This window comes from Sceloporus occidentalis, unplaced genomic scaffold (genome assembly GCF_023333645.1).
Source record: "Sceloporus occidentalis isolate IW3139 unplaced genomic scaffold, rSceOcc1.0.p SCAF_1, whole genome shotgun sequence".
NCBI classification, from domain to species: domain Eukaryota; kingdom Metazoa; phylum Chordata; class Lepidosauria; order Squamata; family Phrynosomatidae; genus Sceloporus; species Sceloporus occidentalis.
The window spans coordinates 98,121,537-98,146,195 of NW_028316981.1; positions in this window are offsets into that span (position 1 = coordinate 98,121,537).

Genomic DNA, 24,659 nt, shown 5'->3' on the forward strand with positions numbered 1-24,659 from the left:
CCTGTCTGAATAGGGGGGAAAATCACAACCAGATTGAAGGTAGCCATCAGAAACAAGGGGGACAAAGAGAAGTCTATCTACTATTCAATTTTTATTTTTATTAATATTTTGCATATAAGTGTGTGATACAACTTATTTTTAGTACTGAATAATAATAATAATAACAGAAATGGGGATTGGGAGGGGAGACACAGAGATATGCAAAATATGGGGCAAAGACTACCCTTTTTCAGGTCAGACAGCTCCTGGTTTACTCTGAGAAGCTATTTTTAAAAATGTTCCCAAGGGTGGAATAGAGAGGTACATATAGACATTAATGCAAACATCTATATCTATATCTATATCTATATCTATATCTATATCTATATCTATATCTATATCTATATCTATATCTATATCTATCTATAGATATAGTTAGGCTTAGGTACAAATGTTTCCAACTTCTCAAAATGGAGAGAACTCACTGAGCACAGGTCTGAAGGTGTTGGGAAAGTGGAAAGAAATTGAATAACTGGAACCTTGATCAGATGCACCCCCCCAATGCACCATTTTTGTTACAGAACTCCACTTGAATAACACCAAAATCGTAAGTAGTAAACCCTTATATTATTCCTTTGAGTATACATGATGTAATATTCCTTATAATATGAGTACTATGTTATGTTGATATTTAATTTGTTAATATTGTTTTGATTTGAACCTATGTTGAGGGACTGGGAAAGGGATTATTTATGAAGTTCATTGATTTGTAATGCTATTATATTTTCATTTGATTGCTATTGTATTTAATAATAATAATAATAATAATAATAATAATAATAATAATATTTATTTGTATACCGCCCTATGGGAAACCAATCCGGGCGGTTGACAACAGTAAAATATAAAATACAACAATTAAAAACACTTTATCCCTCCCCCCCTTAAGACAGTATTAAACAGTATAACATATTAAAAACACAATATCAAAGCATAAAAACAATTTTTATATTGTTTATTGATTTTGTTTTGTTTAAGTATTGGTCAGGGGATTGGGCAGGGATTATTTGTATCTTATTGTATTTTCTGTGTTGTATTTTCTTGCTGCTTTTAGCCGCCCGGATTCCCTGTGAGTGGGTGGGATACAAATAAATCTATATTATTGTTATAATAATAACCCTGAATAAGTCAATATCATTATTCCCATAGTGCAGATGGGGCCCTAACCTGAGAAAATGTGGCTTCCCTTGGGCTACTTCCTGGTACAGGTAAAATCTGAACTGGGGACTAGAGAAGCTTCTTAGGTTAGAAATAGATGGCCAAATAAAACAGTTTCTGGCCATGGTCTGGGCATAGCATTAAGATGACGCACACCCTGAGCATGGCTGGAAACTGAGCTGAAGCCGCTTCTTTTACAAAGAACCAGGCCAAAAAGGAGTGGACAAAACCCACTTCTTTTGCTGGCCTGGTTCAAAACCACCGCATTGGTCTGGACTGGGGCTGGGCACATGCAGTTGCTGCAGCCCCAGTACAAATGGCACCCACTTTTTTTTTGGCCAGTCTGTTTGAGGCCTTAGTTATTATTCTACATCAGAACAAAGAAATTATTCGTCTCCTGTTCATTTTAGTTTTAGGTGTGTTTCTTGTTGATATGAAATGCTTTTCTTGTTATAATACTGTATCCCTCCAATCACTTTAAAATTCATAGAAGCAATGGATAATAGCTAGACACTCAGTTTTGTACTTGTTTAGGTTCTTGTTTTGAAGCTCTATAAATCATTAACAGAGGGATGTGGATTGTATGACAAAGGGGTGAAAAACTATATAAAAGCTATGAAAGGATGTCAGATTTATTCAAGGAAGAACCATTTGAAGATGAATTGACAATTTTAGAAAGTGAAGTGGAAGTTGCACTCAGAGCACTTGGGAGAATAAATAATCAAGCACATATGGAATACCAATAGAGCTTCTTCAAGATACAGAGATGGAATCTACTCTAGTTCTAACTGAAATCTGTTAACAAATATGGAAAACAAAGCAATGACCTACAGATTGAAAACACTCAATACACATTCTGGTCCCCCAGAAAGGGGTTGCTAGGTATTGTTGGAACCACAGAACCATTGCATTAATTTCCCATGCAAGCAAAGTGTTCCTCAAAATTTTGCAACAAAGATTTTTACCATATATGGAATCAGAAATGACAAATGTCTAAGCTGGGTTCAGGAAAGGAAGAGACAATTGGGATCATATTGCAAGCATACGTTGGATAATGGAGTGCATCAAAGAATTTTAAAAGAAAATCAGCCGGTGCTTTATAGGTTATACAAAAGCCTTTGATTGTGTATATCATGAAATACTATGAATCACTCTTAAAGAAATGTGTGTGCTCTGTTTGATTTTCTTGATGTGTAACCTGCACTCAGGACATGGGGCTACTGACAGAACAGAATATGGAACAAAGGAAAGGTTTCCAATTGGCAAGGGGAACAGGCAAGACTGCATTTTATCCCCCTAATGCTTAGCTCAGGGCCCAAACAGACAGGCCAAAATAAAGCTGCTTCGGGTCACTTTGGAGGTATGGTGTTTAAATGCTGCATGTATCCTAAGAGGCCAGAAGCTGCGCCAAAACCATGCTCCAGTCCTAAGGACTGGAGTGCAGCTTTTGTGCAGTTTCTGGCCTCTTAAGATGCATGTGTCATTTAAATAGCATCTCTCCAAAGTGACCCAGAGCAGCTTTATTTTGACCTGTCTTATTTTGACCTGTTATACACTGAGCATATCGTATGTAAAGCAGGATTAGACTTGGAGGAAGGAGATCTGAAAACTAGAGGATGGAACATCAAAAATTTAATATATGCAGGTGACACCATACTACTTGCAGAAAGTAACATAGACCTGGGACAATTCCTGAAGAAAGGCAAGGAAGAAAGTGCAAAGGGAGGTTTACAGTTGAACATCAAGAAAACAAAAATAATGACCACAGATGAATTATATAACTTTCAAGTAGACAATGAAGATGTTGAAATAGTTCAAGGTCTTCCATTCCTTGACTCAGTCATTAATCAGAATGGAGACTGCAGCCAAGGCATGAGAAGACGACTAGGACTTGGAAGGGCAGCTGTGAAGGAACTAGGGAAGATCCTGATGTGTAAAGATTTATCATTGAATACTAAGCTTAGGGTGGTCCATATCATGATATTTCCACTTTCTATGTACGATTGTGAAAGCTGGGCAACGAAGAAGCTGATAGGAAGAGAATAAATTCATTTGAAATGTGGTGCTGGAGAAGAGTTTAGAGATATAGTCATGTTAGTCTTGAATATCAGTAGGCAAGGGGATCTTGAGCATCTTTTAGACTAACTGTGTGAAAGAAGTTGTAGCGGAAGCTTTTGTTTCCATCTGAGGAAGTAGACCAAGTCTACAAAAGCTCAAACTACAACTTCTTTCACTCAATTAGCCTCAGAGGTGCCACAAGATGCCTTTGCATGTTATAACCTTTCAGTAACTTTTATAGTTACAGGGGCAGGGCTTCTCTGTTGTGGTTGTCAAGGTGGCAAGGGAACAGCATAGATAGGAGGTGTGTATTTTGTACTACAGGCCAGCAGCTTGTAGCATTCAGGTTCCTGAATAATACACTCGGTCATTCCACTGATATTGGCCATCATTTTGATCACTCCCTATTGGTTATCTAACATACCCACTTCTTCCTGTCTTGATTGCTTTTAATTAATGGTTTTAACAATTTATTTTATATTTCATTATTGTTATATTAGAAATTATATTACATATGTAAGGAGGGAGGGGAGGGGGATTTATTTAGATTGTATGAATTTATCAGAGCTGTTTTGTATTTTATTTGTGTATAGAATTTTATTATTGTATTATTGTACTGTATCTTATTGTGATTATAAGCTGCCTCGATCCTATGGGAAGAGGCGGGACATAAATAAAAATTATTATTATTATTATTATTATCATTTAAAAATTTCTCAGGTATTTTATTTACTTCTGGGAATATATAAAATAGTTACTTTTAAAATTTAAAACTATAATAATAACACACTACTTTTGGGGCCTTGTATTTACACAACTAAATATTTTCTAAAAGTAATATTCTAGTTTCTGCGTATTTGCCTCAAATAAGGGTAATCTTGTAGCACCTTTGTAGTAACTTGGAGTCATTTGCATTGGAGAGATGGAAAGTTTATAAAAAGGGGTTTTAAGCAGTGTTTCTTCAACATTCAAATTAGCAGTCCTCCACAGTTGCTTTTGAAGTAAGGAAAACATCTGTTGTTGCCTTCAGGAACAATAAAATTTCATGAAGTAGTGCCATTGTATATGAATATACAGGAAAGAGACCTCCGGAGCTGAGTACAAGAGAAAAATCTCCCATTTGACTCCCAAAGGGCTTGAGACTGTTTTGGGTGTGCTGATTAAACATTTGAAAAGCCCCATGGAGGTTTTTGAAATCTTAGTGAATACCCAGAAACACCTTTATGTACTCTCTTTAGCTCCTCCCTGCCTTAAGACCCTAAATCATACTTTGAAGTTCCGCACCTTGGATAGTGGGTTTAAAGTTTAGGTTAAAACCTGGAGCAGATTTACTCCCTACTGATATGGAAACCACCAGCTAGCCTATAGTGATGTATTTTTTCTTGTTGGGACTACAAATCCCAGAATCCCCACTGAAAACATGGGAGAACTGGCAGATAAGCACTACTTGCTTGTGACATTATCAATGGCTGCTGAACCTTGTCTCCAGCCTGCCAGGAATGGCGTGGGAGATGTGTGACATGATCTACTCAACAGTGCCAAGTGGGTCTTTTTACAGGGCGTAATAGACAAGGAGAACAAATTCTATATTTTCCTGTTGAGTGTTGTACAGTTTTATTCACAAAACAGTGATATCTTTGTGAAGTCGAAGGCTTTCATGGCCGGCATCCATAGTTTTTTTGTGGGTTTTTGGGGCTATGTGGCCATGTTCTATATAGCCCAAAAAACCCACAAAAAACTATAGTGATATCTTTATTGGTTATAATGCACAAAATGTATCATGCAAGCTTGTGAAGCTCCACTGGGTTCTTCATCAGACAAAAGTGTCAAAATCATATAATTGAAGAGGGGGGGGGGAATTACAGTATTAGAGTCACAGGCCTACATTTTGTCAAGATGTTGTTTTTGTTGTTATCAGTTAGACAATAGCCATCCTAACTGTTTTGTGGACTTGGGATGCTATTGTATTTTGCTGTATGACCAACTTGGCTACTCCTGGATATGTTTTATATTATTTTATTGTTACCTTGCTTAATAAAGTTGTTCATTTTGACTTTTTTTACATAACAGAAATTATAAGGTGTACAACATTAAATCTTTTTTCAAAAAGCCACCTCATTCTGAGCCTGAATGTTGATATTAAATTGATTTCTGGCCATGCATTAAAATAAGCTAAAATACATGAATGTTCTGAATTAGCTCATGAATTGAATTTGAATTATGTTCAGCTCTGGGCAAACTTGAAAAATAGTCCAATTCTACAACCCAATCACATTCAGCCTTAATTTCATTATGGTTTGTTAAATAGCACAGTGAAGTAAGATTTTTCTTTAAAACTCACCTTTTTTTTCTCATCAGTGTTTCATCTCCCCCTACTGTTCTTACATAAAACTGCTTGTCATAAAACTGGAAGCAGACTGAGGATGTTATCAGACAAGGGAAACTGGAAGTATAATCCAATGGCAATCCGAACACAATCATAGGATGTAACATTATTGCGTGATAGACTACCACACGCAATTTCGGGCAATGGGAAGTCAGTCTGAACGCAATCATGGGGTTTCACATTATTGCATGATAGACATCCACACGCAATTTTGGGCAATAGCAAGCTATTTTCAGGCAATGGGAAGTCAGTTCGAATGCAATTTGAATTCACATAAATTTGCTGAACTAGCGAATTCACGTGAATGCGTTCTGGCCCTACTTTCTTTTCATTCAAAATTAAGAGAAATTCCTTCCATGTGATAAACTCTTTGGAATCCAGTTCCAAACTGTGGCAGCTCCTGTTTGTATCTGAACTTATGGCTTTCAGATGCTAGGTACTATATGACAGATAAGGAACCAGCATGACTCTGTGATCTTATCTTCTGATTATCTTCTGAATTTGTCTTATTTACTGCTCATATAAACTAGAAAATTCATCAATCAATACTTCTTACTCCCATTCAGATCTGTGCAATCTGCTGTGTGTACAAATTAAATATATAAGATGATAATAACATTTTTAGCACTATGAGCCATATTTGATGTAACTGTCTTATGCAGTCACTTTTAGAGTGGATTGGTTCATTATTCGAATTATTGGCCCAAATCCTTGTGGCAGTTACAAATGCATAACCACTATAGTTAAGCATCTACGCAGTGACTTCCATCCCAACCCCTCCCATCCTCACTTACAGAGCAGCAGCTGTTGCGATCCATGGGAGTGCATTCCTGTTGCTCAAGAAACAGCAGACATTCCCACCTTCTCCTGTGAGCATTCCCTGTTTGACAGGCATATGCAGGATCCCTGTGACAATTCCCCCTTGCACCAGAGATCATTTGTGCAATAGGTGAGTAGGAACATCAGTCACCTGTTTCCTGAGTGATAGGGGAATAGACCTCCATTGATTGCACCTGGTAAATGGGGATTCACAGTCTAGGGCAGATTTAGGGATCATAAATAGAAAACGGTCACAAATGCATATCTGTAAGTTACACATTCGTAACTGCTCAGAAAGATTCAGGTCAATCACCATCATTTTATATCCTGCCTTTTACTCAGCAATAGGTCGCAAAGTGGCTTACATCTTGTAAAAAATACAGGTTATTTTTTATATTCAAAAATATTCAAAAATATAAATACAGAGTATAAATATAGAAGCGATTTAAAAGACAAGGAAACTGTTAAGTTAAAGCCACTAAAATGTGTTAAAAGACTACATACAGAACAACAAAACAGCACAGTGGATCACTAAAGGTCTGTAACAGTCAGTTCCTAAAAGCCTGTTATGACCTGCCAGAAGGAGAGCAAGGATGGGGCCATTCTGGCCATTCTATGGAGAGAGTTTCAAAGCCTGGGAGCAGCCGCCGAGAAGACCTTCACCCTTATTCCCACTGTATGACCCTGAGAAAGTGGTGGGACTGAGAGAAGGGCCTCTCCTGAAAATCTTAACAGTTCTAGTTGGCTCATATAGGGAGACAGAATGCTACAAATAGCCTGAATCCAGTGGTGTCACTAGGTTTGGTGTCACCCGGTTCAGTAACTCATGGTGTGACACACCCCCATTGATCTCCTCCCATATCAGACCATACAGATTCCTTAGTAATGTTTTTTGTACTAATGTTACTCATAAATTGTGATTCCCGTATATCATTGAATGTAATGTCAATAGTTGTGACATGAACAACTAGCAAAATTAAAATTATCCCTTTAAATTACAATATCATACACCCAGCCTAAATGTGTGCACGCGCACACACACACACACATAAATAATTCATGTGGTTGAAGTGAAAATTTGGTAAAATGTGATATTTTTAAAGAATTTTAATTTATTTAAAATTAAAAATCTGGGGCCTCTTTTTTCTGCTCCCACTGAACCTCGCCTCACTCATGCTATCTCTTCAGCATTTTAAAGGGACACAGATGAATGCCACAGCCCATTTCTGCCAAATGGCAGATGCTTGGGGAGCAGTGGTGTCACCTGGTGCTGGTGCGGTCCGCAGCCCCTAGTGATGCCACTGCCCAGATCCAAACTTTACAGAAGGAAGATGAAGTGGCAGTTATATGGTCTGCCAGCTAGTGGGAATGCAGCTGTTCACAGAGGTTTACAGCATTGTAAATATGCTGTACACAATTTGGAAGAATGATATTTAGCATGGTTGCATTGGTTGTGAGGATTAAGGGACTTGTACAGTAGTTTAAAAGAGTAAGCTCATTGCTGTTAGACTGTTTATGTGGTAGCTTTAGATATCTGATAGGACATCTCGTTAAAATTGCCATGAGACAGATTGTTTCAACAGTACAGTACTTTGATAGGTTGCAGAGATATATATGGCAGTCAAGTAAGGGTTACAGTCTTGATTACAGGCTAAATTGAAATATGGGAGTGCAGCCCTCCATATACAGCAGAATGTTCCTGCTTTCTGTACCCCAATGGTTGGATGACAGGAGAAGAAAGAGTCTGTCCCTCTCACGTGAGCCTATCCAACTGACTCTATCAATGCAAGTTATGGTACAGAGAGAATAAAGCTTTAAATACACACAAACAAACATGCACCTCTTGTCCACTGGACACTGAAATTTAAGCATAAAAGCTGCTGGAAAACAGGACACCTACTTGTACTGAAGTAAAAGCCACTGAAGGAACCAAAGAGTTAGCAATAGAAAACTTGCAGCTCTGGAAATTTCAAAGGTCCATTTAGAGTCTCTCATATATGTAGGAGAGAAGACTACAGCTGGTGAGATGGGATGGTTAACAGATGACCGCTTGACAGACACAAGGATCACTGAAGAGGAAAGTAACAAAGTACATGCTGCATATAGGAACATTGTGAAGGTCTTATACCACTCAGATGGGTATCTGACACCCACATCAATCACACATATCTTAATAGCCTTTGGCTTCTTCTGCACATCAGCTACTGTATGTCTTGAGTTCCTTGCTAAAGAAACACAGGCTGGAGGAGGTGGGGTTCTGCTGTCCATTTGAAACCGAGCAGTGGAATTCTTCTTACTGAACATGAACCAGGATCTAATTATGCTCAGCTCTCTGAGGATATGAACACTGCAAAGGACACAAAACACAGGAATCAGGGTCAGTGCACAGAGATGATTATTTTATTTGTTTGCTTGTTGTTGTTGTTGTTGTTGTTGTGTGCCTTCATTTCCAACATATGAAGACCGTAAGGTGAGAGTGTGTGACTCCCCCAAGGTCACTCATGGTGGTAGAATTCAAAGACGTAGCCATATTAGTCTGGAAAATTAGTCTGCAAAGAGATCATGCATCTGATGAAGTAGGCTCAAGTCTATGAAAGCTCATGCTACCAACTTCTATCTTTCAGTTGGTCTCAAAGGTGCTGCAAGATCCCTTTGCATGCCAAGGTCACCCAGTAGGTTTCCATGGCTGAGCCGGGAATTGTACAGTGATCTCCAGAGTCATAGCCCAATGTTTAAACACTATACCACACTGGCTATCATGGTGAAAGTCACATCATGTTGTTCAGTGAACAAAAAAGACATTTAATCTTAATTTTAATCTTCTGTGTACAGTCTCTGCATTAGGAAGCCCTTCTCAACCTGACACACCTCTTCTTATTTAGAAATGAATCCCCAAAATCCTTCACCATTTATTTACTAAGTTATTAAAATATGTGTGTTTTTCCTAGTTGCTTCCATGAATGACTTTTCAACATTATTGCCATGTAAATGTGGCAAATGTCTGTGAGGAGGATAGGACATTGGGTACCATGAGAAATAGTACATTGGCATCTACTTTGCTAGGGCTACACAAGCCAGGTAGATTTTACATGTTATTTTTCTATCACTGCATTTCAGGTGAAACTTTCAGAAACTCTTGTGCTGGGATGATCATTATTTTTCTTAGACTGCATCCTTCTTATACTGATCAGGTAAAACTCATCTGCCAGAAGGAGGAATGTAATTTGCTGCTACAAAGCAAATTACACAGTAGGGTTTTTCAGTGCATAAGAAGAAGGATCAGCCTGTAAGTTTTCATACAGCTTGACATCTCATTAGAGAATGTTGCATTTACTGCTCAACACAGATGAAACTGATTGCGCAGTTAAGATATAATTTGAATACATGGAAATGAAAAGGCTTGAAAAAGGGCAAAGAATATAGGTCAAGTGTTCCAGGAAGATGCCAAGCTGACTGCTCTATCATCAACCACATAACATTTGTGAGTCTTTGAAAAGGCATAATACATTTTAACCACTTTCATGGAAATTACTACATTCCCATCAGAGGAATCCACCAATTAAATTCTAATAACTTTCTTTGCTACAAATTGGAAATGTTACAAAATGTTAATAAGAAATGTCACCCCACTTATACGGCTACATCCAAAATATATTAGAGCAATGCCCCATACACACAAGTCATATTGTAATTATGGCTATGTAGGTTGCACTTTGTACACCCTTTAGCTAAACCTCACCCCCTGGAAGTATGTTGAGAAAGTAAAGTGTTCAAAAGCAAAATCTAATTCAAGCCATGAAATTGTCATGGACAAAGCCCACCAGTTTCACGTCCAAATGTACCTAAGGGAAGTGCCATATACCAAGTGATTAGCAAACTGGAGGCAACTATCTAATGTGAGAAATGCATCCATTGTTCATCTTTTGAAAATGACAAGCTTGGAAATGATGGCTTTTACAAGGGAATTTTGTTGCCATCACTTTAGCACTTGTATAAAATGTTTTATTTTTCCAGTAGTCTGCACAGGGCAGCTAAAGACAAATGGATCCAAAGAGTAATGTGGGTAATGTGGGAACTATTAGCACCTGACATATTTAAACTCATGAACTGTGCCTTTTCTGTCCTACATAGTTGAAAAGGAGATGCCTTTCTGTGAAAACACAGGAATTCCAGATAAATGAAAATGCCCTTATGATCAAGGCAGCACCCTACTCTGGCAAACCATAACTCGAAGCTTGCCTGTCCAAAGTCCCTATAATCCTGAAAGAGCTTTGCCTCCAGATAAACTATTATGTTAAAACACCACCAAGTTTTCCTCCACAGTAATTTTTGTTCAAAGAATAGCAGTCTGAATTGTGTCCTGGAAATATGGCTTTGTAATTCAGAACAGGTCAGTTCAAGTTCAGTTATTAGACTAAGGGTGTATCTACACTATAGCAGTTTGATATCACTTTTTAAGTGCTCTAGCTCCATCCTATGGAATCCTGGGATTTGTAGTTTTACAAGTTCTTTAGCCTTCTCTGCTAAAGAGTGCTGATACCTCACTAAACTACAAATCCCAGGATTCTGTAGGATGGAGCCATGGCAGGTCACATAGTGTCAAAATGCATTATTTCTATAGTGTAGATATACTCTACGAATTTCTGGATGGTTTCTATCTTAATCTATTTGATCGTACCTAGGTTTGCCCAATGTTTTCATCTCATTGCTTTTCCTGGCTGAAGTCTATAAATATTCTTCAGACTGGGCAAGCCCTCACTGAGAAGTTGTCTGCACTATCCAATGGACACAGATGCTCTATAGCAGTGGTCCCCAACCTGTGCTCTTTAAGGGATTTTGGACTTCAGCTCCCAGAATCCCACACTATTAGCCAACATGGCTGAGGCTTCTGGGAGCTGAAGTCCAAAATCTCTTAAAGGGCACAGTTTGGGGACCTCTACTCTATAACTTTGACTTTAACACTTCTCACATTCACCTGACACGCTTTATCTTGTGATGAACCCTTGGTGCTATTTCTCCCTCTGGATCCAAACCCCTGTATCCAAGCAGAGATCTTTCCTCATTACTTGCACTCACTAGCTGTCTGATCATGTCCAACATGCAGACTGGCCATTAGTCAGAGATATCTCAGGAAGCGCCATGCCAAGTCTGTAGCTACAATATTGGGGTTAAACCTTTGCATTTCACTTTGGAGATCCAGGGATGCCACTTACTCCAGTCAAAGCACTCCTGACAGATGGCCATCTAGCTTCTGTTTGAAAATCTCCAAAGAAGGAGACTCCACCACACTCCAAGACAGCATGTTCCACTGTCAATCAGCTCTTACTGTCAGGAAGTTCTTCCTAACATTTATCTGGAATCTCTTTTCCTGTCCAGTCGGCCCTTCTTATACATGGATTTTTTATACACGGATTCAAGCATACACGGTTTGAAAATGTTTAAAAAAGGTATAAATTTCAAATATCAAACCTTGATTTTCCATTTTTTATTTTTGCTATGCCATTATATTTTGGTTGCTCTCCCCTGGACACATACTACAGTCATCCCTCCATATTTGCGGCTTTGATATTTGCAGATTTGATTATTCACAGATTTCATTAATATGTTCTCTCTAGAACTGTCTAGGTTCTCCAGTGCAACTCTGTGGTCAACTTTAACTAAAAGTTGCATTGAAAGACCATTTGTAGCTACTCCAGTGCCATTTTATGGTCAGTGTATGTTGGACATTGACCACAGAGTTGCACTGGAGGACCTAGAGATTCCTAGAGAAGTGTCTTCTCAGGTAAAAACAGTGTTTTTGTTATTTGCGGTTTTTCCATATTCACGGGGGTCTTGTTCCCCTAACCCTAGCAAATATGGAGGGACAACTGTAGTTTGTTAAGATCCTTTTTGAATTGTGGTACCCAGTACTGAACACAGTGTTCCAGGTGAGGTCTAACCAAAGCAGAATAGAAAAGTACTTTTACTTCCGCTGATCTAGACACAACACTCCTAGTGCTAGAGATCATTATTAAACAATCCTCTCTCTATCTATAAATATTTATTTATATAAAATTAATAATAAATATTTGTGGAAATATACAATTCGTTGTTGTTGTGTGCCTTAAAGTTATTTCTGACTTATGGCAACACTAAGCTGAATTCATCACATGGTTTCCCTGGCAAGATTTATCCAGAGGAATGTTTACCATTGTCTTCCTCTGAGGCTGAGACCGTGTGACTTCCCCAAGATCATACAGTGGGTTGCCATGGCCAAGTGGGGATTTGAATCCTGGGCTCCAGAGTCATAATCCAATTCTCAAACCACTACACTACACTGGCTCTCAAAATGAAATAAGAACATATATTTTTAACCCTTAAGCTTTGATAGTATTCTTAACAAAGTAAATTCCCCCACTTTGTCTAAGTTCAGCACACAGTAAACGCAACTGTTCACCATACCTATGTAAAAAATTCTGAAATTACAACAATGTAAAGGAATTGTGCATTCTTCTGACACACATGCATGGCATATATGATACAGTTTAATTATCAGATTTTGACAACAGATCTCTGAGATGTCTATCCTTTTCAGAGTCTTTTGGATTATCATATCCCAGATTCCCCCAGTTGGGATCATTATTACAGATGTAGTCCAAAAAAGGACATTTTCCAAAACTTGAATTCCTCTCATCCTTCAACTCTGCTTTGAGGAATCCAGTCTGACAACTCCTTTGATACTAAGAGCATCATTCTAGGCACACTCTTTTGGGGTAACACCCTTAAACTAACTTCTGAATAAATATTGCTAAGGTTACCCTGTACTAAACTGTACCACAAACCTAATTATTCCAATGGTAAAGCAAGTGAGGACATAAACTTTGAATATTTTTGTCTCAGAAATGTTTGACCGATCAGTTTTTTTAATGGCGATTCCTTGTCCCTAGATTTAATTGTGACCTACATTTGTCTGTGTACATGGCAATCCAGAGTGACATCACAAGACATATGATTTCTTGCAGTACATTCTTTTCATATATAATTTCAAAACACATGATTTCTGAAAACATTGATTTGGAGGATAACGGTGCATCAACTTTCCTTGTGGACTATTTTCCCCCCTGAAAAATGTTAAAAGCCCTAACTGTATGAATTTAACACATCCCAACAATAGTGTGCTTTATAGAGATTCTAAGACATTGTACATGCCTAAGGCAATCCAGTTTGCCAGCACAAGCTTAAGTTTAGGACTCATAGTGTATGCTGCTGTTTTAAAAATTGAATGTATTTTCAAGAAGGTCACCTGGATAAATCCAAGCATTTTCTAAGGGTACTTTGGCTATTCTGTTGTATAATAGCAAAGAGTTTCAAGATGTAACTTCCAGTTTGCAAAGGGATCTTGTAGCACCGTTGAGACTAACTGAAAGAAAAAAGCTGGTAGCATGAGCTTTTGTAGACTTGATCCTACTTTCTCAGATGCATGAAGTCAGTGGTCCAGGGGCAGACCTGTATAAGCAGGCAGTGTGTGAGAACAGAAATATAAATGCAAAACTTGTGGTTATGGAGATGAAGTGACAAGTTACGTTTTAAAAATAATCATTGATGGTCAGGAGTGCCTAAAGCCAAGGTGAGTAGATAATCATATGAACGGTGGTGGGAGTATTGGAATGTAATATGGGAACCGGAAATGAGATGTGATGAACTGGCTAAGGGAGTCCTCATGGCTGGTGTTATAATGTATGTAGTGTGCTGGGAAGCCATTGTCTCTGTTCAATCTACTATTAATGGAATGGGGTTTGTGGATATGTTCTAGTTCTGCTATTTCTCTTCCCAGTCTTCCTGTGTAGTTTTTTTTGTATCCCCATTCCTAATGTCTGATTTATGTTTACCCAATGCAGAGTGCTGAAAGGCATTGCTGACACAGTAGGATATAGATCACATTGAAGGATGAGCAAGTAAAAGTCCCTCTAATATTGTAGGTGATGCCATTAGGTACTGTGATGATATTTCCTGAATAGATGTGTAGGCAGACTTGGGTGTAGGTTTTTGTCAAGGTCTTGTGTCTGTCTCCACTTTTGTGTTGTGTGTCCTCCTGTAGGTAAGTGACTGTCTGAGGTCGGGAGGCTGTCTGTAGAACTTTTTCACACGGGGAAAATTGGAAGGTTATATTGGTATCAATGCAGGGTCATCCAGGGCATTAGGGACAAGTTCGCAGCTGCATTTCACATGATGCTGCATGCACTCAGGAAAGACTCCAGACAGAATGTGAGTTTAATCAGGAAATAAGCAAATTTGCACAACTACCATATTTACATTTCCAGTTTGCTTGTGAATTCACTCTCTTCATGTAATGGCAGCCATCTGAAAACCAATCCTCCACATGCCTCCTGTTCCCAGATTTCCCAGGGTCCCTTGCTTTGCCAGGGAGAGGGAGAAAGCCTTTTTCTTAAAGGGATACACACACCCTTCCCTCGCCTAGCTGCTCTCCTCCTCTTTGCATCCTCTAATTAAGGGAACAGTTGCTGGGAGAAGGCAGAGAGAGGACGTTTTGGCATTCCTCTGGACAGGAGGGAGAAATAGAGGATGTGTCCTGGAAAAGAAGGGCATCTGGGAATTTCAGCCCTCTGTGGAATCAGGAAGGTTTATGGACCCATCCGCCTCCTCGTTCTCTCTCTTGTGTGTGTGTATGTGTCTTAGTGTGTGGTTTTATGGAGTTTGCAAAGGGAAGCCTCATCTTGCCTTCCTCTGACACACTTCTGGGGCTTGTGGGGAAAAGAGTTTCTTCCTCCCTGCTTCTCTTCCCTCCCTGTGTTGGGAAATGTAGTTCTTTCTTGAGGTTCGTTAGAAATTCAGGAAAGCAGGTGAGATTGTTTAATCTCACTAGCAGAGTAAACACAGCGGAATATAAGGAGAGCAGGAAAACTAACTAGCTCCACTTCCCAGCCCACGTGTCCCCAATCAAAACTCAGTCACTTGGTTAAAGTGAAAATAAACAAGTTTAATTACAAAATCATGTGTATGAAGAGATACACAGGTCTAGCTTCATGTTGCAAGAAATAAGAGGTAGAAAAGATAGTTTGCATGCATCTTAGGAAATATGCTCCCTCAGCATGCATGCATCAGTCCGGACAAAAGGAAGGGAAGATAGTAATGGTGATTCTTCTTCAGGGACAAAAGGTGAGGTGTGCTCTTTTTGGGTAAACAGGAAATGAGGAGGGGTTGTTAGTAAGTAATAAACTACCATAGAGATGCCTTACTAGAAGGTCTCAGCATGCGAAGTTGCTATATCCCAACACCCTGGAAGCATGTGAGTGTGTATGCACTTGTAGAAATGACAGTTTGGAGCATGCACAGAAAATGTATTTCTAAGATAGTAATGGGGTGTTGTCCTTGGTTTGATACCTAAATTTGCATTGGACCCTAAGTAATATACCATACCATAACCTTTATTAGGCATCTCAATAAAAAAACATCATACAAAGTTAAAATTTTAAACTAAAATTATTAACATAAATACTATAAAATTCCGTCCGTATAACATGTAATTCTATGGATTACAGTTGTTCAATTTATACCAAATTTTTGTTGCCTCCATTAGAAAATTTGCCATCACTCGTGTAATCTGCTCATTGCAATCCTCCAATAAATGCACTAAAGTTATATCCATTACACAGAAGTTCATTTCCATTAGTTTCTTTATCAAATTCTTTCTCGGTTTTTGATATAATGGGCAAAGAAAAACAATATGTTGGAGGGTGTCTGGAACTGCCTCACATATACAAAGACGATTGACAAATGGGATTTTCATATATCTCCCCTTAGTAACACATGACGGATGGATGTTCAGCCTTGCAAAAAGGAAGGCTTTCCTCGCAGCCTGAAGGGACAACGATTGAAAATATTTTGGTATCTCACCACAACAGGGGGGAATGCCAAATACAAAAGGGGAGCATACTCTGGGAGAGGTAGAATAAATTTCCTTATGTTCCCAACTCAGCAAACAATCCTTAATTGTCTTGAAGCACTCGTGCTCCGTCAAAAGGAGTAAAGAGTCCAGATTTAAACCCTTTAATTTTAGATTGTCTTCAAAGGCTTTAGACCAACTAGTATAATAATTATCAGATAAAAGAAACCCAATTAAACTAGATCTATTTGGTCTATAATGAATTTTAAGCCAATATTTATATGCCATCAACCAGGCAGTGGTCTCAAGTGTAACCAAACCAAGCTCGTCATATAGCGTTAAATAATGAACACATGACGGAATAGATAGCAATTTCCTACAAAACCGAGATTGTACATTTTCAACCTCCTTATTGAAAGCTGTTACCCATACAGATATACTATATAATATTTGAGGTCTAATTTTGGTTTTATAGATTTTCAAGGCTGCAAGGACATCTTGATTTCCCTTCTTATAATAAAAGGATTGTAACATTGCCAACGCTCTTTTCCCAGAATGTATAACCTTTTCTCTCTGCTTTACCCAAAGACCATTATAATGGAATAGAACTCCCAAATATGTATACATTTTTACCTGTTCTATAGATTGATTATTCATCTTCCATTTCCTTGGAGTGAATCCTTTTGAAAATACCAAGACCTTTGATTTGTTAACATTAATCTGTAGGTGAAACCTAACACAATATTCACTAAATCTATTCAGGGCTCTCTTTAAGCCCACCTGAGTCCGCAACAATAATACAGTGTCATCAGCATATTGTAACACTAAAAGTGGGCGATTTCCTAACATAGGAGGATGGGTGTCAACCGATGACATGAAATTTGGAAGATCTGCTACAAATAAATTAAATAGATGAGGAGCTAGGACACAGCCTTGCCTTACTCCTATTCCTGAATAGATTGGGTCCGTTAAATGACCACTTTCAGTAAATTTTACCCTACAGCGATTGTTGGTATGAATTTGGCTCAACAAAAACAGGAGTCTTGAATCTATACTTAAACTATCCAATTTACTCCAAAGTGTAGGTCGATGAATAAGATCAAATGCCGCTTTTAGATCAATAAACGCAGCATATAATTTCCCTTTAGGACGGGAAATATATTTATTAATTAGAAATGAAATAACAATAATATGATCAGTGTTAGACATGTGACCTCTAAAGCCCGCTTGTTCAGGTCCCAGGATGGCTTGAGTGGTCATCCAGCTTTGCAGTTTCTTTGCCAAATAGCTGTCATATAGTTTTCCTACGATAGAAAGCAAGCTTATCGGGCGATAATTTGCTGGCTCATGCTTATCGCCTTTTTTAAAGATAGGAATAATTATTGAATCCTTCCAGCTTGTTGGAATCACCCCCGTGTTGTTTACCAGGGTGAATAGATTTGCCAAAGCTTTGGACCATAATTCTGGACAATGTTTCAAAACCTCTGCCGTAATAGTATCATAACCCGGCGATTTAGCAGATTTTAGTTTAAGAATTAATTGATATACTTCATCTGGTGAAACAGGACTCCAAATAATAGAGGGGTTTGCAATCACTACAATATTATCAATTGATTTAGTTTGCATCTTATTTGTAAAATACGATACCCATATTTGGGGCTGAATGCCAGGACTAGATAAATTCAGGTTGTTATTCAAATGCCTCCTTACTGCTATCCAGAATGTTTTGGTATCATTTGAATTCAGATCTCTATCTAGATCGGCCCAATTTTGCTGATAAAAAGCTTTCTTTTTATCTTCGATATACTTATAGAATTCTGCCCGGGCCTTTAGGTAAGGTCTGAAATTTTCCTCAGGGCTGTCTAAAGCAAGTTGGAAAATTTGTCTAAGGTTCTTTTTCTCTATAAGACAACTTTTGTCAAACCACGAGTTCCTCCCTCTAATTGGATTTATATAAGTAGCTGTTTTATTACTCACAATAGATATTACTTTCCCATAATTTACCATGCACTTGTAGAGTGAGTGTGTATGCACTTGTAGAAATGACAGTTTGGAGCATGCACAGAAAATGTATTTCTAAGATAGTAATGGGGTGTTGTCCTTGGTTTGATACCTAAATTTGCATTGGACCCTAAGTAATATGCCTTTAACCCCTTGTGCTCTTGTGTGTGATAACCATTAGCAAATGGGCTTGCTTTTCTGGGATACCAGCACTTTAACCATTTTTGGGATGGAAGCACATAGGTCCCTGTGTGAAAAAGTCCTAAGAGTCCTTAGTATTGACCAGAATATTCAGGACATGTCATCACAGGATCCAATGATATCATTCACAATATTAGAGGGACTTTCACTTGCTTATGGACTTTCCAGTCCATCTGCCTTGGTCCAGGCCTCAGAGGGAGAGAAGAATGCTAGACCTGATCCCTCCCCCCCATTCCCTTCTCCTTTTGTGTCGTGTCTTTTAGATTGCAAGCCTGAGGGCAGGGAACCGTCTATTATCCCCTCTGTTGTAAACCGCTTGGATTCCCAGTGATTGGGCAGTATATAAATAAAACCTATTATTATTATTATTATTATTATTATTATTATTATTATTATGGCTTATCCCATGGCATATCTCCAGTCCAACCTTCTGAGTTCTTTTTTAGTGTCAAATTGAACACTATAATTAAAGCTGGAAGAGAATACAAGTCTACCTGAACTTCCCACTTAATATTCTTTCTACTGTTCTCCAAACAAATACTAATGGAGGAAACACTATTCTGACTTTAGTCAGATTAAAGATTGATCATTAAACTAAGTTGATCATATAGTCAACCCTCCTTGAAACCAGAGGCTATCAGAAGAATAAAGAGGAAGGAAGAGGAAGAGAAGGATTTGCTTATTCAGGACTCACTGTAGCACTACTTAACAAGCTGGGCTTGGATATCTATATAATACATATAGAGGCACATGTGTGTGCACAGACACAAACACACACACACACACACACACACACACACAAATCATATAGACTGTAAATTAGAACTTACAAGCAATGATGGGAAATCCAGAATGTGGAAACTCTGCATTCAGTATTTAATTCCTTGTATGCCAGGTACAGCAACAACTGAAGTGTTTCTATTGGGTTAGATGACTCCATGGAGTTCTGCTAATGTCCACATGACATCACAATGTTCATATTCTAATCACTAAATCACCTTTAAATGGTGTTTAAATGGCCAATCTTGCCCACCTCAAGACTTTGGGTTGCACATTGGCCACAGCTTTCATCAGGTTTATAAAAAGTTATAGCAGAGTTCTTAAGAGAATGGGACTGTATATCCCATCCAGTCTCTCATCTGGCTGCTTCAGCCTTTGCAAAGTTTGAACCAAAGTTTGAAAGGAGAGATCTTTACAACACAGAAATGACTATTTTAGTGGGGCAGCTGTGTTGTTTAAAATGTAGGTTTTGGGAGTAGCATTGGGGGATGTTGCTACAGAGACATAGCTATGTCTACCAATGCAGGATCTCACCAATATTCTGCCCCCCAATACTGATGAAGTCGGTTAGTGTGTACATGTACTCCCGGGTGCTTTTAAGAGGAGACATATTATGTCTCCTTAGAATATAACTTCCTTATCACTGGTAGAACAGCAACATTGGTTGTGGGGTGGGTGGGTGATGGTTCCTGGAAACTAATCATAGTGAGTCACACTGGTACAAACACAAAACCAGTGTAGTCTTGTTTCGGTTTTGACATCCAGCCATTGTTGCTCCCACTACTGTTCTGAAAAGAAAAGGATCCTTAACTATGACAACAGTTGTGTAGACCAGTTTTTGGAGTCTCTTACCGGAACAACTGGCTTAATCCCACTGACAAAGCATTATTTGGCCATCGCTTAGCAACAGGTGAACTGCTGGTGGTTTCTTCATTACTTTGCAAACTGCAAAAAGAGCATCAAGAGAGGCTGCCTTAGGAAAGCACATCTGCTCCAAATACTCTAAAAATCATTGTGGAAAAAGGAACCTCTCCCCGCCTCCAGCTCCACCACAAAGTTCAGATGGGATGTACCATATGTCCTAGTTACACACTCAAATTGCAACAAGAAAGATAATAATGCCAACATGAGTTATTTCCATGTCCTCTTAATGCTAATTAACACATCTGTCTTTAAAACTGAGCTCAGGGATTGCATCACACTCTGTGCTTTTGGATCCAGCTTTCAGTAATTAAAATGATAATCGGAGTGAGAGCTTGTATTGTTTCCAGTGGAATGTCTTTGCCCTAGAAGTTCTATGATATTCTAAGACTTTGATCTGCTCATATGTTCCGCCCCTGGACATTGACCTCAGCCTTAATGCGATGAAGTTACTGTGAAAACCTTGAAGTGTTCTTTGTGGGAATTTAAAAAGTTGTTGTGTTCATAACACATGAGATTAAATGTCCTCATTCTGGATACACATGGGCATATTCAGGCAACTGTGCACTGAACACATAAACCATATACATAGTTATTGTTGGATATATTTTGATAGCTTATAAATATCCAAATAAATGAATTAATTAGCTAAAAAAGCAAAATACAGAGGAAGGAAAGTGGGTGTAAAAATGTAGCTAGCACCTGTGGTGTTTTGGACGGGGTCATTAGAAGTCCTTCACTTCAAAGGAAATATGTGTAGGATTCAGATGACTCATTTATTGGGACTCTAAATGTAATCCTGAAAAAGAAAAGCACCAGAATAGATAACAATTAAAATTAGAGCAAAATATTTGGTCTGATGTGCTCCTCAGTTAAAGCCTGGTTTTCAAAAATCTGAAATATTAAGACACCCACATTTTTGTTTTATTTTCAGAGTATGTAATTCCTTTGAGTTTTGAAATAGCTGCCTGTAAACGTATACAAGAGAAAAACACATTCATTCATACAAGGAAAAATGTTAGCCAGCACTGTACATGTGACGTAAACATGGAGGGGAGACAATGAGAATCGCAGCAAAAAGGACAAAATGTAAGATTGGTAGCAATGGAAATTAGATGCTCTAGCCTAAAATCTACTGAAATGGGTGGCATCTATATGAAACTATTCACATTGTGACTGCTAAATAAATCAGGATCAAGACATATATGACCTTTCTTGTGTTACTGCACTGCAGTTCCTATCAGCCCTAGTCACTATAGGCAGTAGTAAGGGATGACAGAAGTTGTATGCCAACAACATTTGGTGTGTCACTCCTGAAATAAGTGTTACACACCTATAGCTGGGTTCATATATTCTACTCTAGCCTATTCTTTCATCAAAACCAGGAAATAGTATCCTGTCAGTGGTTAAGCCTACAGCAGAGTGGCCAAGGTGCAGTGTATTAATTTCCTTCCTCAGTTGGTTTTAATTTTTAACTTTTATAAAACTTTTTTTCTTCCTTAGAGATTTTTTCATGACTTGCAAAAATCTCATGCTACTACCATTCTTCCTAAAGGCAGTCATGACTCCCTTGCTAAGATCCCTCGACACTCTCACCACTAAAGAAAACAGTTCTACAAATCCTTCTTTTGATCTCTGAGAGTAATTCCAGTCTTGAGGTAGCATTTGCATTCTGAAAACCTGCCTTCCTAGCTACACATGTTCTACATCCATATTCCAACCTGTCTTCAAGATGCATATATTTACTTCTAATATTAGGGTTGGAGAACCAACAGAAACCTTTTGTTCTCTAAACACTTTTTGTCTGATGTAGCAGACCGCTGGCTCAGCGCTTCTGCAAAGGAAAACAGCACAAACTTTTATGCCATGCTCAGAGTGAAAAGTACACCATTAAGTGACAAACTGTTTCAAATGATCACAGCCTGTTATTTAATTTATTTATTTATTTAGGTATTTATACCCCACCCTTCAGCCCTAATGGCTCTCAGGGCGGCTTATCATCACTGCAACTGATCACAGGAGAAGTTGCCCTTGTTGACATTGCTGCCATCTGCCCAACTACTCAAAGTGCACCATTCTTGTTCCAAATCAGGACTACTAACTCACTTCTATTTGGACAATATATTCAACATTTTTCATTAGCCAAAATTAGCACAGATGGGAGAGTTCTGCACATTGTGTTGACTAATCTCCAGATAACTACTTTAAAAAAATATATAATCATTTTATTTCACTTTGGCTTTTAGCTGAGGTACCACCAGCAACTTCTTGGAAACAGGATGAGCCAATTTCATTTCTGTTAGCATGCACATATTGTTACATGTTCAACTTGTATCCAAAAGCAGAGGGAATGTGCAAGAGAGAAACAATAACGCAGATGGGCTTTCCTTTTTGTTCTTCTTCATCAAAATGTGCTCACGTGTAAAGTTTTTGTAGTATATATCTTGGCTGAACATGAGTAAAATTAGTCAGTATCCATTGATTTGACTTTACTGGATTTCTTTGTTACTGGATATATCATCCTGACTTTTATTAACCAGGAATATGACTAACTTTTATGTGCATTTAAAAAGCAACAACACACAGTTTAAATCTCAGGTTTTTTTTTAATGACATCAAAGATATTTACTTGGGGATGGCCCCATAGCCCTCAGATATAACTCATGTGCAATTGTACCCTAAATAATAATTCTTTATCTATAGTTTAGGGGGTCATTCACACATTGTTTATTTTTAGCATGACTATGCAAATAATCTCACTCATGCATTCCAGGTTTGTTATTCATGCTATGGAACTGCATCTTTACGCACCTCTGTGAGTTCAGTTGCTCACACGTGTGAACACTCGAATAAAAATGGAGTCAATGATGTGAATGTATTAAAAGCACATTCAAGACATACAGAGTTTTATCCTGGATAATCCCAAGTCTATTCACACCGGTTGTTTACATAGCCAAGAGTTTGAATCTTTTAGAAAAACTTGGGGGTGGGGGGTGGGATCTGGCACTATTTATCCTGGGTTAAGCGGGGGGGTTTGGCAGCCCCTCCCCAAATTTAATCAGATGCTTTCAAAATGCATGTGAACAACAAAGATTCAACCCAGATTCCATCTGCATTATTTTCACCTTTTGAATAATCCCTGAATTGGCATTTGTATCAGATTAGAATACTGATTTGTATAAATCTAGTAGGAGTAAACCAGAACACTTAACAGATAATAGTACAAACATAAAAATTCGAACTCAGAGATGTATTCAAGGTAGTTTATTTTAAACAAGTGTGTGAAGGATTACAGTTTTGGACTTTTCTTTTACTAGAGATAGTTCATATATTGTGGGGATGTCTCAGATCATGTCTTATAGTCAGCCCTCTGTATCAGGAGGTTAGCCATCAACAGACTGGTGTATCCGCAGACTGGAGCATTCTCAAATTGTCCTGCCCTATTATCATAAATGATGATGCATGCATGCGGCTGTACACACATCAGCATCCATTGATGTTATTGAGACTGAAGGTCCTGTGTTTCTTGGTATCCACAGGAGATGGGTGGGTCCCAAACTGAATTCCTGCCAATATGGAGAGGCGACTATAGTTTCATGTCATCAAAAGATCTTGAATACTTAGCCTAGGAAGGAGAATGAGAAACAAGCTAAAACCATTTACTTTTCTATAAAATATTCAGCTTGTGTGTGCACAGACTGAAGACATAATGGGGGAAGCTGGTGCTAGGATCTGGCTAAGGATCAAAGAGACCAATGCCCCCTTTACACTACACAGTTAGTGTTATGATACCACTTTGACTGCCGTGGCTGCTTCCTATGGCATCCTGGGTTTGTAGTCTGGTCAGAGGCACCAGAAGAACTCTCTAGCTCAGGATTTCAAAGGCCCCTCCCCCTAAAAAGCCAGTCCCAGAATTCCATAGGAAGCACTATAACTGTGTAGTATGAAAGGGCCTCCAGTCTAGGAAAACCAAAATAAATACGGTTTGGACTTTATCATATAATGTTCACCTTGCTGCAATTGCAATATTTAAAGAGGGGAAATACCAGTTTGGGAGCTTTTATTATGTCTTCAGTAGCAGACCTGGACTTTTAATGCCATTGACAGTCCTGCACATTCTCTTCCACATTCCTCCTTAATCACACTTTCTTATCCAATGCCCTTCCCAGTATGCCTTTTATTTTTAATTTTTAATTTTAATGTTTATTTGTAATGCAACTCTAGAGTTACAGGAATGTGATTTAGTTTTTTAAAAAGAGGGAATACACTTTAGGGTTGCCATAAATTGGAAACAACTTGAAAAACATACAGCAACAATGTTTTCAGGGAAATGCCTGAACAGGACCAATGTTACTTATACTGTACTATTCTAAACTACCAGCAAAAGATAAAGCTAAGAAAGGACTGGCAGGG